This window comes from Triturus cristatus, chromosome 7, assembly GCF_964204655.1.
Source record: "Triturus cristatus chromosome 7, aTriCri1.1, whole genome shotgun sequence".
Taxonomy (NCBI): Eukaryota; Metazoa; Chordata; class Amphibia; order Caudata; family Salamandridae; genus Triturus; species Triturus cristatus.
In genome coordinates, this window is record NC_140590.1 from 1,533,996,847 (window position 1) to 1,534,012,903 (window position 16,057).

Here is a 16,057-nt window from a genome sequence, read left to right on the forward strand (position 1 = left end):
GCCCAGAGCTGGGAGGCGCACTGGCAGGAAGAATACCGCGTGTCTAGGCTCAGAGAAAGGAAGAGAAGTGAGAGGAGGCAGCAGAGGGTGGGGAACTGGAGAATAATGCGAAGGATCAGTGGTGTGGGGCAAGGAGAACCGTTCGGGCGCTAAACGGCAGAGAAACTTACTGGCAATGTGTGAAGCGTGGCCGGGACTGGGTGGTCTGAGATAAAGGGAGGAGGAGAACGGGCTGCGGGCGAAGGAACCAAGGTAAGGCAATGGGCAGCGTGGACAGTGGGGAGCAGGGTAGAAGCTGCTAATCAATTCGGTCACTTACTGTCAGTGCACTGATTCGGTTCCCTGGATGTGATAGGTCCAGGTGGGAAAAACTGCGATAAGAGCCGAGACTTGATAGGAAGCGTCAGGGTATGTCCATCTGTAAAAAGGAACGGAGGTGAAAGGGGACACCAGTGCGCCCAAGTAAACTAAATGGGAGGCAAATGGCGTGGGAACTTACTGGAGGAATTGAGTTCTCCTGACATGAGGGTCCGGTTACTGCAGGCCAAACCGGGCGCATGGAGTAAGGTCCTCAAGGGGGAGGAACTGCAGATGAAGCAGCGGTAGATAAGAAAGGCGTCAGGGCGCGTCTTTCAACAATGAGGAGTGAAGGAAAGGGGGGTCAGCGAGGTCAAAACCATAACTGCGCAGGCAGTGGCTGGAAAGTGGACGGCGCTGGGAGACTTACTCAGCTCATTCTGGGCGCCGAAATAGCGGTGGTCCAGTTGCTGCGGGCAATTCAAGCACGTGGAATGAATCCAGGTGAGGTGACGGGTGCAGGCGGTGCTAGTCTGGCACGTGCAGGGAACACAGAAATAATGGAAGGGATAAGGCCGCCCGGTGGCATTCACGTGTGAGTGTGAAGCGCAAGCAAGCCAGGCGGTCGGCGGAGCGTGGCGCGCGCGCGCTTGGGGTCATGTGCGTCTGCGCTTCTCAGAAGCGCGTCCACAGACCCCGATCGCTGCGCGTGCCCCGGTCTGTCTCCCTTGAGAGGCATCTGGGCAACAATAGTTCTCGTTGGCGGCAGCGCTTCGCGCTGCAACGCCAGTGAGACCTAAAAAAACATAAAAAGGGGAAAGAAAAAAAATTATCAATGGATGTCGAATAAAAAGGTAAAAGTTCGTGGAAAGGGATGTTGGATGACATCCAAGTTAATCCATCAACGTACAAGCACAGTAAGTAGCAACGGCTTCCAAGATGAAATCATTGGAACGTCCTGCAAAATTGTCTGCCATCCAGTTCAGTAAGGGGAATGAACACACATGTTCTCCGCCAACTGGAGCCTCTAGTACCATCAGAGGACAACTGGCGTGTTCTTCAAGATAACTTCTTGCCAGGAAGTCATCCGCAGCCGTACCGATGTCCTATTTCCCTAGGACTCCATCTGCCGCTCCACAGGCCATAATCCTGACACCAGAACGGTCCAACTCATGAGCCACTAAGGGACGCCGGCGTGGGCAGAGGCCAGACCCTCGTGAGCTGCTATCAACGATGGTCTACAGTCCGCGTTGGGAATCAATCTGTCACCGTCGTTGTTAATTCTCACTAATGGGACGCTATCAGGACTTAAGTGATAATGGTAACGAGAAGGGAAACCTCTCTGGTAATTACTTCCCTTTTCTGTAGCAGCAATAGTTGCCAAAATGTCATCATCAATCTTACTTTTGGATCTTGTAACTGCTGCTACTAGAAATGTTGCCACTGCTGTTTTTGCTGCCTCGTCAACTAAGCTTTTGCCGACAGCGTGGACACCAACTCGTTGGTGACCGAGAGTGTGAATAACATTCACGAGAGGCAGATGTTCTTTGAGTTCTGCCACTCGAACCCAAAGCATTTTATGCTTAATTGTGCTACCTTTGGAATCACGATATTCATTTTGAGACCAAAAATATAGATTGTCGTTGTAAGATTGAACACAATAAAACGAGTCACTTACTATAAGAGTAGTGACCCGAGGATCAGCAAACTCTAGTGCAAGCACCAGAGCACGAAGCTCCGCCAACTGTGCGGTACAATCACCCAATGACTGCGTATGCACGACATCAGATTGGAATTCACCATTTACGAAAGTACCCACAATTGCGCAGGCCGCTGAATAGGCGTGCTTCGATCCAGTCGCCGGTTGCGCAGAACCGTCAGTGTAAATGACACAATGGTAATCTTTGAGCGGGCGCAAAGACAGAGGAGCTGGATGAACGAATTCATACTGCAAGTACTCCTGCGTCTGTAATGAGGCATCAAAGATATAGGTGACATCTGGCAACGTCAAGGAAGTGGCCCATTGTATCCACCGAGGATGCAAAGCTTTAGAATTTGGTACACTCGCTTTGGTCACTGCCTCAAGGGCAGGATATGGTGCGACAACCAACATGCGTTTTCCTTGCGACAGCGCTCGTTCTTTGAGAATCGCCATCTGCACTGCCTTAAGAACTTTCTCGACAGAGGAAAAGCGCAGTTCAGCCGAAGTGAACAGGTGTGATTTGTAGGCAATGGGGATGGTGTCGCCCTCATTGAACGTTAAGTATGTGAAACCCACTGCGCCGGGCAGAATTGTTATTACCAGCTTAGTGCGGTTATCACGTGTCAGTAAGTATTTTGAAGCAAGAAGATCAGCTTGCAGTAATTGCAAAATAGCTGAATGCTCCGGCAGCCAGCACGATTTGGAAAAAGTAGGTTGTACCAAGGCATAAAGCGGCTTGATACGCTGGGCATAATCAGGAATGTACGTACGACCGAAATTCAGAAAGCCCAGCAAAGACTGTAATTTCTTCAGTGTTGTAGGAGCACGCAGGCATGCGCACTCCTCCAGAAAGTGCGGAGCCAATCCTCGACCTTCATTGTTGAGTTCGTAGCCCAAGAACAACACTGTATACTCTGCAATGTGAGACTTCGCAAAATTGAATTTGTAACCGAAGTCTGCGAACCTAATAATGCGATCAACGCAACACAGATGCGGCCACAGCTCGTCGTCTGTGAGATAGATATCATCGACATACGAGTACGCATCTGGATCTATGCTCTCCAAAAGAGAGACTACACGTGCGGCAAAGACGCATGGCTGTTTTTATAGCCCATGGCTAGTCTTTAAACTGTTTTTGTTTGCCGCCTGAAGTAAACGCTGTCCACTGACTGTTAATAGAGGACAGGTTATGGCTGTAAAAGCCATTGGAAATGTCAAGTGTGGTTTTAAACCTTTTTCGCACGAGACTATCGACAAGAGCCGAACTGTGAGTATTTTGTACCGCGCATGTCCGGCAATGAGAGTTTAAATGCCGGTAATCCAAAACTAGGCGGTACGACCCATCAGGCTTCGTCACAGTGAATAAAGGATTATTCATTGGTGACACGCATGTTTCAATAACACCTTGATATTCCAATTGTTCAAGGATTGCCGCAACGCGAGGTCTGGCTTCGCGACGCATGGGATATCGGGGTTGTGGCTGGGGCATAGACAGCAATAGAATCTCATGGCTGGGGGACAATTTATCCCAACCCACATGAGTACGATACAAAGCCGGTGCTAGCACCAGAGCCCACTCCTCAGCGAACCTTTTAGCGTGGTCCTTTGGCACTGTGTGCGCAAAGGACGGGAGGATTGCCTCCTCCCCTCTAGGAGCATCTAAAATGAAAGCCGGGGGCCAGTCTGCCTCCGCTAGGAGAATGTCATAAGAAGGGGTCAGATTATCCCAAAAAATCCCTTTAATTGTACTTTGTATGTCACCTTGAATTAGGAGGACTATGTCATATAGTCTGTCAGGGGGAGCCACTCTAGTGTCAGCAGTTTCTACAGTAATGAACGTGTCAGTTGCTGTCGCCTCCAGATATGGACGCAGTGCTTGCTGCACTACTGTAACCTCCGCTGCGCTGTCGAGCAGCGTTAGGGCCCATGTCAGGTTCCGAAGCTGCGTTCTCACTATCTGTGGCATACCTCGCTGTCAGTGCAGCAACTTTCTTCTTTTGAAACTGGGGACGTTGACGTGCAAACTCGTCTTGCTTGCCTTAACCGTCAGCCTGAAGGGGTTGTTCACAACCTTGTTGTGCACCCCGACCTTTGCCACAGTCTCCGCCACCGGACTGTGAGGCCGATGTTTCCTGTGAAGAATGAGGAGAACGTTGTTCAGTAACCTGATACTAGTACGATCGCGCAAATCATAAGTGCGTTCGCTAGTCTGCTGTACGGGAGACGCAGGACGAGACCCCTGTTTCTGTTGCTGCTTTCCCTGTTTCTTTGCTCTCCAATTCTGCTTTGGAAAAGCTGGACGATCGTCTTTACCAGAAGAACTCACCTTAGTTTGTTGTATCAAGTCAGGAATTATTACGATTGGTGTAACTCCCAAACTACTGCGGCCAATAGTTTTATAGGCTTCCGCAATAAGTTTAGGTAATTCTTTGGGCTTATCGAGTTCATCGACGCGGGCTAAGCCATTTGCCACTTGGAATTGTACTGCATCTCCCTCCCTTGAGATTACCAAGGACGAGGGGGCAACAACGTCGAATACTCCGACAAGCCTCATTCCCAACTCTACAGCCGCCTCCGGTCCGTGCTGATCTTGAACACGTTTAATGACAGAGGGCAGCACTTCGAGTAGACTGCGGCAAAGATCTTTCCCCAGTTGTCACAATCTGACACATCATGGATGATGTCTTTCGGCAAACTAATGGTGAGTATTCTGTGTTTCTCCACCTCTGTAGAGTGTGGAAACACTGCTTCCAGCTGGTCAAATTTCTCGGCAAGCCAATAAGGAAAATCATCCTTATTTTGGGGGCGCTTGCCCATCACCGAATTAACTATGACGGGACTAATAACAACCGCCGGGTGACCAGCTGGTAGTCCCGCAACAGCAGGACCTACCTGCACGTTGCGTGAAACGTATTGCACCAAAGCCCTATATACTGAAATAAGGGTCGTATGAAGCGCACGCAGCTCATCCACCGCAATAGTCAAATAGCGGGGGTGAGGCGTAAATCCAGCAAGCACCGGTCATGTGGCCCCTGGAATTAACAAAGGGCCCATTCTAGCCGGTGCAACCGCATGGGGAAGGGCACCATTAAACCAAATGCTATGCTGCCTGGCTGAAAGGGGGATCTCTAGCGTCCGATATGGCGTATAATTGGCTGGGACCCGCGTGTAAGTATACGAGTGAAACGTTTTATCATCCGCATTCACTGCTGGCAGTGTCACCCAAGAGTAGAACAACTCATAAGGATAGGTCCCATCAACACTCGCCACAAAAATAACAGCCATCCCATCGTCCGGCACACCATAAGTCGTCAAATGACGTCGCAGAGGTGTATGGCTATGTGCTGCAATTTCGACCACCATAAGGACACACAGAAGATCAACAACGAGTTTAGTCAGTAGCACAAGGGTTCAGAAATTGAAGAAACCTTTTTAATGATCAAGATTGAAAGAACCTATCGGGTGAGTAATAGGTAGGTTAAAATCCGTCACTCCCGTTATCCAGAAACAAGAGTGAGGGAGTCGTGGACTAATACAAGCACTACTAAGGCGTTTCAAATCAATAGACCAAACGTTAGCTGTGCCATGTTGCAGGGATTCTGCTCATGCACAGAACTATGCGCAGGAAACCAGGACCTCAGTGAATTGTGGTGTACCAAAAACTCACCTCAGAACCCCTATCGGACCAGCATCAGTGTCCCATTCGTTATCCGTATTTATCTTGGCGGTCCCAATGTATAGACAACCCAGAACAAGCGACATAGTGTATTCTTAGGAATGGTGGGAATCAGAAATACCTATTCGTTATTATTCTCATATCAGTCCACAACAAGAGTAAACAGAGACACGGTAAAGTTTAAAGAGTTTATTTTATAAACCTCATGTTCTAAGATGCAGTACTTTGGCTAATATAAGCAGACAAATGATTAAAATCAAAACCATCAGCATTGTTACAATACCATAGAAAATGAAAGGAGAAATCATAGTATAAATGACAGTGGAATACAGCCACCTTCCTTTCGCTAGTAAACTAATATTATTAGACTAGTAGAAGGTCTCTAGGCTTGAATGGGGAACCCCATACCGTAAAGATCAGCTTAGTTGAATCACATCACAGGATCAGGTGTGCTCTGCTCCTGGGAAAGCTCTTCTTCAGAATGTGTGTGTTAAGCATGCAGCCTGCAATATTAAAAGCGCTCGACTCTCAGGTATTTGCAGCTGTGTGCGTGTTATGGCTAAATAGTGGGCCGATTAACCTGAACCCAAAAACATGCACCGTCTAGCGACCCAGACTGTTTCTTTACACAATGTTCAGACCAAGGTCGCAGCTCACGGCTAGGGATGTGAACAACAGACAGTTCTCATGTGAAGAAAAGGCGAGCAAGCACTTTTCAAATAATAACATGTAACTGCAGTGTCGTGTACAAAAGCAGCAAAAGTGGCAAGATGGCTTTCTAACATCTAACGCGGTTATGCTAACTTAGCAGTGTATGTATATAAATTGCAGCCCTCACTACAATTCCACTCCACAACAATCTCTACTTTGCTCTAGGCAACAACCTCAACGCCACTCCACTCTGCTCTACACCACTCAACAAAATGCCACTCCACACCTCTCCACTCTATGCCACTCCATGACACTCTACTTCACTCGACTCTACTCCACACCACTCTATAATACTCCTTTTTACTCCAGTTTACGACACTCCACTCTCTTTTACACCACTTACTCTTAGCCATGCTCAACAGCAGCCACGCTGGAGTACAACATGGCTAAAACATAATGGCAAAGCCATTAGCTCCTGCATAGGCGAGACCTATTGGCTTCGCCAATGCTTGTTACAAAAAGACATAACAGCTCCCATCAGCTAAGCATTTGGACTCCAAAGTGCCTGAATGGGCCCTTCCCCTCCATGTACGCCTCCTTTATAGGCGTACACACAGCCAACAAGTATCACTGTGCTGAATTTCCTGTAGTGTGGTACTGAATCTGAGAAACTAAAAGAAGGCTCCCAAGCACCCCAAACTAAAGGACTGCTCTCCGTTTAAGAATGCCAATAAACATGCAACGCATGTCCAGCACTTGCCGCTCTAGCATTTGGTGGCACACACTTAAATGAGCGAGTAAAAACACCATTAAGAACTGTAGAGACCATAGTGCACAGGGAAGCCTGGTGCCAGCAGGCCATCAACTTATCCCCATCTCACTGCTTAGTAGTGACAATGCATGGCGGAGTTGTTGACAATACTTTTCTTGGAAAAATTGGTCAGAGCCAGATTAATAAATCCCATTTTCTGAATGAAAGGAGAACATGGGAACTAGACTGTTATTTTTAGTGTTACATTAGAAGAGGCTGCATGTTTCATTTGAAGAGCAGTTCAATGCATGAAATAACATTCAGGAAATTCAGTAAATGAATTCAAGGTGGCCTTGGCCAAACAACCGACAGCAATTAGAGGACAAAGGCAAGATGGGGGCCTAAGGTTTATAGCGTATAAGTGGGCAGACAAGTTGGCACCCTGAAGGTGTTCCTCTTTTTCCATTCAATTCTTTAACTTTCAAAGTAACATGGGGACACAATTCTCCAATTAAGTGGAAAAGTAAAGCAATATATACAGAAATTTACTTAACAGGCAATATGCGACCCTATGAGCCTGCACACATAATTAGATACAAGATTCCCAAGCAGTGTTTCTAGGCTCAAAAGGACATGGGGGCACGCGAGTAGAAAGAGGATGATTAAGAAAAAACACTTCTCCTGGACACCTGCACTGATCAGTGTTGGCGTTGCAGCAACATGTGGCTAAAGGTACCTATTAACGGGCTATTTGGCTATCCAGGGTTTATTTTGGGTCCTAAAAGTGCATGCAGCTGCAGACTTGCCCAAGTTTATTATTAGTTGGTAAATGGAAAAGAAATTAAGCTTCCCACTCAAAACAACAGAGCCTTAAACCTCGGTTAGCTTCCGAGACTTGATACTTATCACAACCATAATAAAACCAAAAGGCCACACACAGTAACATGAGCAAGATGCTGCATTCAACGAAGCAGAAATATCAAATATTATAGCACCCAAAATTAAAGTATGACGAATAGACACGGTGGGTCCAACACAAGTCAAAATCAACATCAAGAATGTCCACTTGCCGTTGATTTTGACTTGTGTTGGTTGTGTTGTCGATGCCCACAACAAGTGTTCATATTGGATCAAGCAACACGAAGGTACAAAAATATAATGGTCAATGAAACCACACAGAGCCAAACTAAATATTGAAATGTTGACGGAAACTCTCATTGTAACATATGCGTACTGTTAAACTACAAGGACATTTATATTTAGAAAAGCCCGGTCAGGAAATAATATAGTTCCCCATTGAAATGCCAAGCTCAAATTCTAACATGTCCCACAGCTTAATAGGCCACAGTGGTTAACATCTGCATTACTAGTGTCACTCAATTTAATGAGAGTTCTCTCAAAGGCATTTAAAAACGTAAGCCCATATTAACTAACACATTTTCTATAGGCACAGAAAGGTTAAGTCCCTTTGATACATCAGATCTTAGTCCGGGAGAAAGGGGCTTGATTTCATTATAAAAGTACTTAAATATGACAAGAAAGGTTTTTCTTATGCAGCCTCATAAAGTACTTGTAAACAACTAGGAAATGTGAAGTAAGCTCAGCATATACCTGCAACTGTGATATAAGAAAATGCTATAAAATGCGAGTAAGAGACAAAACTAAAATCTGCCAATTTCTCAAGAGCGGTAATTCAACACCTGCACTTAGAACTGGGTGACCAAATATAATAGATCACTAGGACCGGAGAGATGCTGAAGTTCCAGGAGAACTATCTAGTATTTAAAAGATTTGGTTTAATTACATGTACTGTTATTTAAAGTGGCAAACGCTCCTTCCTGTCTTCCTGTCACAATGGCAAAAAGTCCTTTCTTCCAGTCACAATGTTGGTCACGTCTGGATTTGGGAGGATGTTTGTACAAATCAAGTTAATACAAGCTTTTTAAATTTCGACCCAACCACCACTTTGTGATCATGAAAGCCTCCACCACTACTCTCAATGTTTATACAGAAACAGATATATAGATGGAAGAGTGTGTATTGCGAAAAAGGTTGACGCGTACTTTGTTTATATAAGGCCCCCTACCAAAGGCCTCCAGTCCCAACGTTTGGTGTGACCTACAAGTCATAGGTTTTAATCTAAGCAAGGCCAACTTTACGTCTATGGCAAGTTAATAGATTGACCATTAAACTTAGAAATAGTAACGTCTGTTATATGCAGCACTTAGGTATGGCAAAAACTTTTATATCAAGTGCAATATGAAGAATTATTCATGAAAATCCCAGTTTAAGGGGTTACAGTTGCCTGGATGCTGGAAAGGAACAGTATGATTCGTCAATGATTAAAATCAATGTGAAAAGTCAAATTGTAATTGCATTTATATAACAAATGGCTCTGGACGCACATGCAAAGGTCAATGGAGTGCTTCACGACAAACAAGGAGAGAAGCATAACAATTAACGGTAGGGAGAAAGCTACCAGTCCACAGACAAATGCTGGTGGAGATATGATAGTGAACAGAGCATACCGAGTTCAGTAGGTAGGTAATGAAGAGATGTGTTTTGAATGTTTTGTTACGGGAAAGGTGGCAGAGGGAAATCTAAAGATCTTTTCAAGGAAGAAGGTCAAAGCCATGGGAGAGAGAGACAATAGAATGTTGGTTTAAATGAGCTTTCCCTTTGGTTAATAAGATGGTAAGATCCATTCTGTTTCAGATATTAAGAAAAGGATCCCTCAGCAATGAACTTTGTGGTGGAGATACCAGAGCTGACCAAGGTGCAGTGATTTAGACAAAGTAGAAGCCTATCCTAGGCTCAAGTGGTGGCCCAGCTCCAGAAAGTAAAAAGGCTGCAGCATGCACAAACAATCTGAGTGGAAACAGAAAGGACTTTGGAAGGCCAGCTCTTACTACATAATCTACATATATTGGGTCAAAATGAGAAATAAGACTACAGGTTTCAGTGTCGTCAGGGATAAACAGATTAACCCTATGTCTGTGTGTAAGTGTATTTGGCAACTATCATTTTAAAATATCTGGGCAACTAGTACTTCAGGAACAGAGCTGAATCCCTGGTGAATATCAATACTCTGCATAGAAGACAACTGCAAGAGGAAAACTTACAATAGTTTAATGTATACTCATGACAGTTTTGCACTTTGGAGGTTGTTGATGTAAGTGAAAGATACTTCGTTTTAGTCTCAAATATTTTTGGAAACTAAGACATTTATACAAATGTTCTCAAATACCCAACTTATTTATTTATTAAAGGTAAAATATTTATTTGTATTGATGTTACTTTAACAAACCAGGGTTAAAAAAAAAAAAACGTTTTCTTTCCCTCTAAAATTAGATAATTGTCCAACACTAGCTGCTTCTACAAATGTGGAGCAGGGGAAGAAGAAGAGAGGGGCAAGATTGGGGAGACATCGTCCATCGCGTTCTTCTCCAATGTTACGTCCATCTGGAATATCAAAAAGTTTCAAAGGGCAATCAGTCTCTTACAGCACTGATCTCCATGGCATGTCAGGTGGTTTCTCTATACTTTCTCAAGACTGGACTAGTTAGAAGCCACATACTTGAGGGTGAATAGCTCAGCCAGGTGCCTATTAGCCATTAGCACAGTCTTCATCAGGTCATAACACCAGCAATTCAAGCCCACCCACATATAAAGACCTCATGAACGTCCCCGCTCCACCACCAGACCAAAGAGCAAAAGGGACTCACTAATGGCTCCAGTTATGACTCTGCTTTCTCCTGGTTTGTTTCATTCATTCCTTTTTCAGTACTCATTTAAGCCTGGAGCGATCCGATGGGTGTGCTGTCGGATGCTTCTAGTACCGCCAATACAGATACACAAATTCTCCAGTTACAACTTTCAAACCTTCAGCCAATAGGCAGAGTTGAAGAAGGACCACGGTGCATTTTGCACCAGATCTAATCACTAAAATCAGACACAAGGGAATGGTATATCGGGGAAGTCAATTGACCACCTTTTTATAACCATGGGAAACAATGGAAACAGGCTCTCACAGCAGCCCTAAATCTGTAGCCATCTAAAAGCAATGCTGAGCCTCAGATTTTTGTGTTAAATTAGATGCAAGAGAAAAAGACTTCAAGAGTGTCTCCTATTGATTTTGTTTACAGAAATCAAACCTTCAGATACAGCCAGGTGCCATCAGCATAGCAATGTACACTAATATGTCTTGTAAGCAATGATCTCAGAGGTTCCATTTGTGGTAACATGGTATGGCAGACAACATAGAGACCTGTGGTTTGCAACATTAGAGGACAGCAGGAAATCTGGACTTCACTATTCAAAGATTGTGATCTAATATCCATAATGGAAAAGCACCATTCCAGCCCTGAAGCTATAAGCATTCTTGGTAGAGTGTGTGGCTCATAGTTCCAGACTTTACAGGTACCATAAACAGTGCTCAATGGCCGAGCAAGAAATGCATTTGCATTGTCCAGAACGTGGAGAGTAAAGCAGATACATACAGATTTGCACTCAATGTGCTAAATTAAGATCAGAAGCATGATTGGTCCGCTCCTTTGAGTCTGCCCTTTGAAACATCAGTTGGCAATTGGGTAGTGACTCCCTTTTCAATACAAAAGTGTTAGGAGACGTGCCTCCGATTACAGCAGTCGAAAGACTCAAGGCATCCTTTTCCCAACATGAAGCAGGATTTGAGTAGGCAGGCATTTCAACTGAAATGTACTTGCTTTTTACAGGTCTGCCTCAATGTTCGTTATAAAAAGATTAAATTTAGAGACAGTGAGAATTCTAATCAAAATCACTAGGAAAATTAACCGCAAGGAAGATTGCGAAGGTATTATTGAACGAACAAATCAGAATTTATTTTTTTATTCGATTGTGGGACTGCGAATATCCCAAGATGAATTTGGAAGTATTGTGTGGTACAGAAAAGTGTCCTTGGGTGGCTGCTGAAGTTCCTTATTGCTTTCCTAGAGCAAAAAGATTCTGAATCGAAGATGTGTGAGTTGAGACTTTCTCTGCTGGAAGTCAGTCACTGATGGCCTGAGGAGAATATTTTAAATTTGTTTATATTTGTTTTTGGGCCTTTGCTTTGTGTGTGTGACGAATTTAAGTTTGATCGAGTTAGAGAAGCCAAATGTTTGATAACTGCAGATGCTACCTGAAGGGAGTTTGGATGGATTGAGTTGCAGGCCAAACAAGTGGTCCAGCTGAGTATGTTTTTCTGCCTTTTCAGATTGTATCACAGAGGCTATATTATCGCTGAACAGTAAGAACAAGGCCAAACAGCTCTTCCATAACACACAATCAGTCCTGTCTTTAACTGATTATTTTGCCTTCTGTTTTAGTACAGAGTGTAGCTTATTTAAACTCTAGTAAGTTTAGATCCTGATAAACTGGCAAATATTTACACCGATTTTAGCGATTAGGACATACTAGCAATTGTAACAGAATGCAGGAAGATGCCATTTTAATCTAGAGAAGGCCACTGTTGGAGTCTATCATTCCTCCACCAGCTTGCAGTGCCTAGGTGTGTTCTGCGATTAAAACAAATCTTTTGCATACACTATTTTGGATCATAATACTTCCTCAAGTATTGTACTGCATGCTTTCTCTCCTCTATGCTCCACAAGTGGCTCCATTTCATGCTCCCATCTCCTAATTATTACTGCCAGACAACCTTAATGTGGTTTTAAATTCCTCTGCAAGCCGGTGTGACCATGCACCTTGTGATTTCTACTTTTGACGGTGGGGTACAGAGCCTACTTGACTACAGCTGAAATACACAACAAAAACCTACTCTAAGAGTAGTCAATGAGACTTCATTACTTAATGCCTACTCATTGAATTCTGTATATTCAAGCTGCTCTCAGCAGCTCCGCTAATCATTAGGCATTCGCTATTTCTGTTAAGTAACTTGCATTAAATGGTTCCCACTAGAGGCATCGGAAATGGGGACAAAACACAACTGGTGATGTATTTCCCGAAGGCTAATTCCTACAATATTCACTTATTACTCAATACACGGTTTTTATCATTTCATATTCTATTATTACCAACTATGCACAATATGTTGAACGTACTATCCATCTGTCCTTCCTTCCTTCAGGGACCCCTTCACAGGAAGGCATTACCACTGCTTAGTAGCCTATCTTCGAGTAAATGCCTGGTCACTAAGCTGTATGCCACTATCCAATCGAAAGCTCCGGTCACCCGGTCCAGTGCTAAATCACAATGGGGGATAGATATGGGATGTTCCATCTCAGACAAGGAGTGGATAAATTGTTGAAACCAAATCAGGTCCCTGAAGACGAATGGCGGACTGCCCCTCATACTTTTCAATTTTAGACACCAAGTTCACTATAGAACATCCTAGTTGTCTAAAAATATATTAATGGCTTGCCCTCACTGTACAAGATGAAAGGCACCAGACTTTGCCCGCCTGGAGTGGAGTTGTCCATTAGTTAATAAATTCCGAAGCGAAATGTCTGAGCTTAACTCTGCTATGGCGGATATAGATTTGGTGCCATCACCTGTTGTAGCACTTCTAAGGAGCACTATTAACACGAGAGGCACGTCAGACGCTTTGTCTTCACAGCCATGCTACTGGCAAAATAAAGAGTGGGATATGTGTGAGGGAAGAGGCAGCCTCCTCTCACAAAATATGACTATCGGACCTAGTCTATTGTAATGAATAATTAGAGATCTACTATGCATGCTACAATTCCGGATACTAACAGACCAAAAGACTTTTGGGCTCTGCTACATTTTTATCTGTTTAAGAGGGAGATGGGTATGTAAAGAAGTATTTTAATTGTTGGGTGCTATCTAGCAAGACAGGCGTTGTATCATCCAAATTTGATTTCTTTTGTCCAAGGTGTATAGTGGTATTTCTAAGCTGTAGGTCTGGGTCACTGGAGGGGTGGTGGCATTCACCTAATATGTGTCATTTGATGAGAGATATCATATTTGCATCCGGAAGTCTGTTTAGACACATTTTGTCGTTTTTCCTGTTTGTGGCGTGAACTCATCCTTGATATTGCCTATATCTTTGTTTGTATACTTGAACTTGATAATAAAAGTGAATATAAAAAAAACTTCACATTAACAGCATTCCTCATCCAGCCATATTTCTCTCAGTATGTCTCTGATACTGTCTGTACTGCTTGCAGTTATTCTGATCTCAAGCTCCTTGTTTGCATTCTTTTTCCTGTCGCCAATCAAAACTACAAGGCATTGTTTGTGCTCTGCGGACAGTCAGTCCTCTTTAGTGCCTAGGCTGTGCTGGAAGCAAATCCTGCTATTCTTAACAAGGGATGGCTTTCCCCTTACCTAATCTAGGGTTAACATACAATACAAAGTGCATTCTTATATTTTATCTGCCTGTTCTAGTTCTCTACTTTTGTTCATGATCTTTAGCTCCCGATCATTCCTGCTTCCCGGTCATCTATTTCAGCTCCGCTTTGTGTCATATCAGGCCTCCATTCCATTGGCTGCCTGGATGCAAATTTGCACCAGCGGAATTCTTTAATAGACAGTTTTCACTATTCTGCATTATTAGTGCCTTGACAAGATCCTAAGACTTACAGTCAAATGTGGGATCCGGCATGAGTTTTAAAATAAAGCCAGTGTCTATCTTGTATATACTCTGTATACATTTCTATCTATTATTCAATTAGATTTTTTATCTATACTAGCTTTGTTGTCTTTGTCCTTACAGTCCATGGTTAAACTAGTTATCCCAGGTCACCCATATCAAGCTCCACTCATTACAGCTGATCTATTGTTTATATGCATACATGTGAAGTGCTTTCCTGCATTAATCATAAACTTAGCTCAAATACTCATTCATCTGGAGAAACTTCAAAGCACAACATATAACTTTGTTCAGGTTCATCTTATGAGCAGTAAGAGAACAAACACATTAACTACTTTTAACTATATACCCAAAATTTTAACTTATTTCAAATCCTCAGTTTCAAGATTCAAAGGAACAAACTGGTTTCATTTCACACATTATAAAGTGTCGTGGTCACACAGAACATATTGATTTAGGATTGCGGTTACAAACAAGGTTATTAACTAGAGATATTTTAATAAGGCTCTTTTAAATAAAGTGACTGAAATGCACTTTGCAGTCTTTGCAAGACAGGGTTTGAGGCAAGACAATCATAGGGTTCCAGATCTATGAACATCCAAAACTATAAGATTTTCCTGACTGTATGTAAATCCAAAAGCTGCAAAAGTTTCTCAAATTACCTTGACTGAAACTGCAGCAAATGAGTGGCAAAAGTTATTTTAGTCAAGTGCAGCAGGTCATAGAAATACCTTTTACAAATGTATAAACAGCAAATATTGCATATCACACAATAATTAATTTCCTTATTATATGAAACATTGAGTGTCAAGTATTTCACATAAGCGGTCAGTTGTCACATCAATAAATCCATGCTGTTAACACCCCCAACATGAGTGCTTTTACCTTAAAATCTATTTCTCTTTTTCAGACACAGTTCAGAACATATAATTGGGTAAACACTGCACAACATTTGTTTCCTCATGCATGCAAGCATCATGTGACTTAATGCTAGGCCAATAGGCATCTTAGCTTACAGGGTTGGTTGGAATCTGGAAGTCATTTTTCATCCACTATAAAGGTTTTTTAAATGGAACCCTTATCTTGGCATTGAAGAATATCTATTTGTACTTTTGCTGCTGCTCTCCACTAAAATCGATATAAATACAGACTTTGAAAGTTTTGAGGACGAATGTCAAATATTTGATAGTTCACTTAATGACCACCACAAAACACATTTTCAAAATAACTGTGTCCTTCCAACAGACCAACTAGATGACTTTGGTCTAGTTTAATTCATGTTATCAGTGATTTAACCCATAGGCAATACCTCATACTCAAAGTATTAATAGGAAATTGCACTCCTAGTTCTACATGTGCTACAAAAAAAAACATCTTGGGAAAAGC

At 43.1% G+C, this 16,057-nt stretch overlaps 1 protein-coding gene across 3 annotated transcripts in view; it reads right to left on the reverse strand.

The window, feature by feature from the left end:
* Positions 1 to 16,057, reverse strand: part of LOC146812317 (serine/threonine-protein phosphatase 4 regulatory subunit 1-like) — a 389,023-nt gene that overhangs the window by 313,362 nt on the left and 59,604 nt on the right. The gene's annotated exons all lie outside the window — the stretch shown is intronic.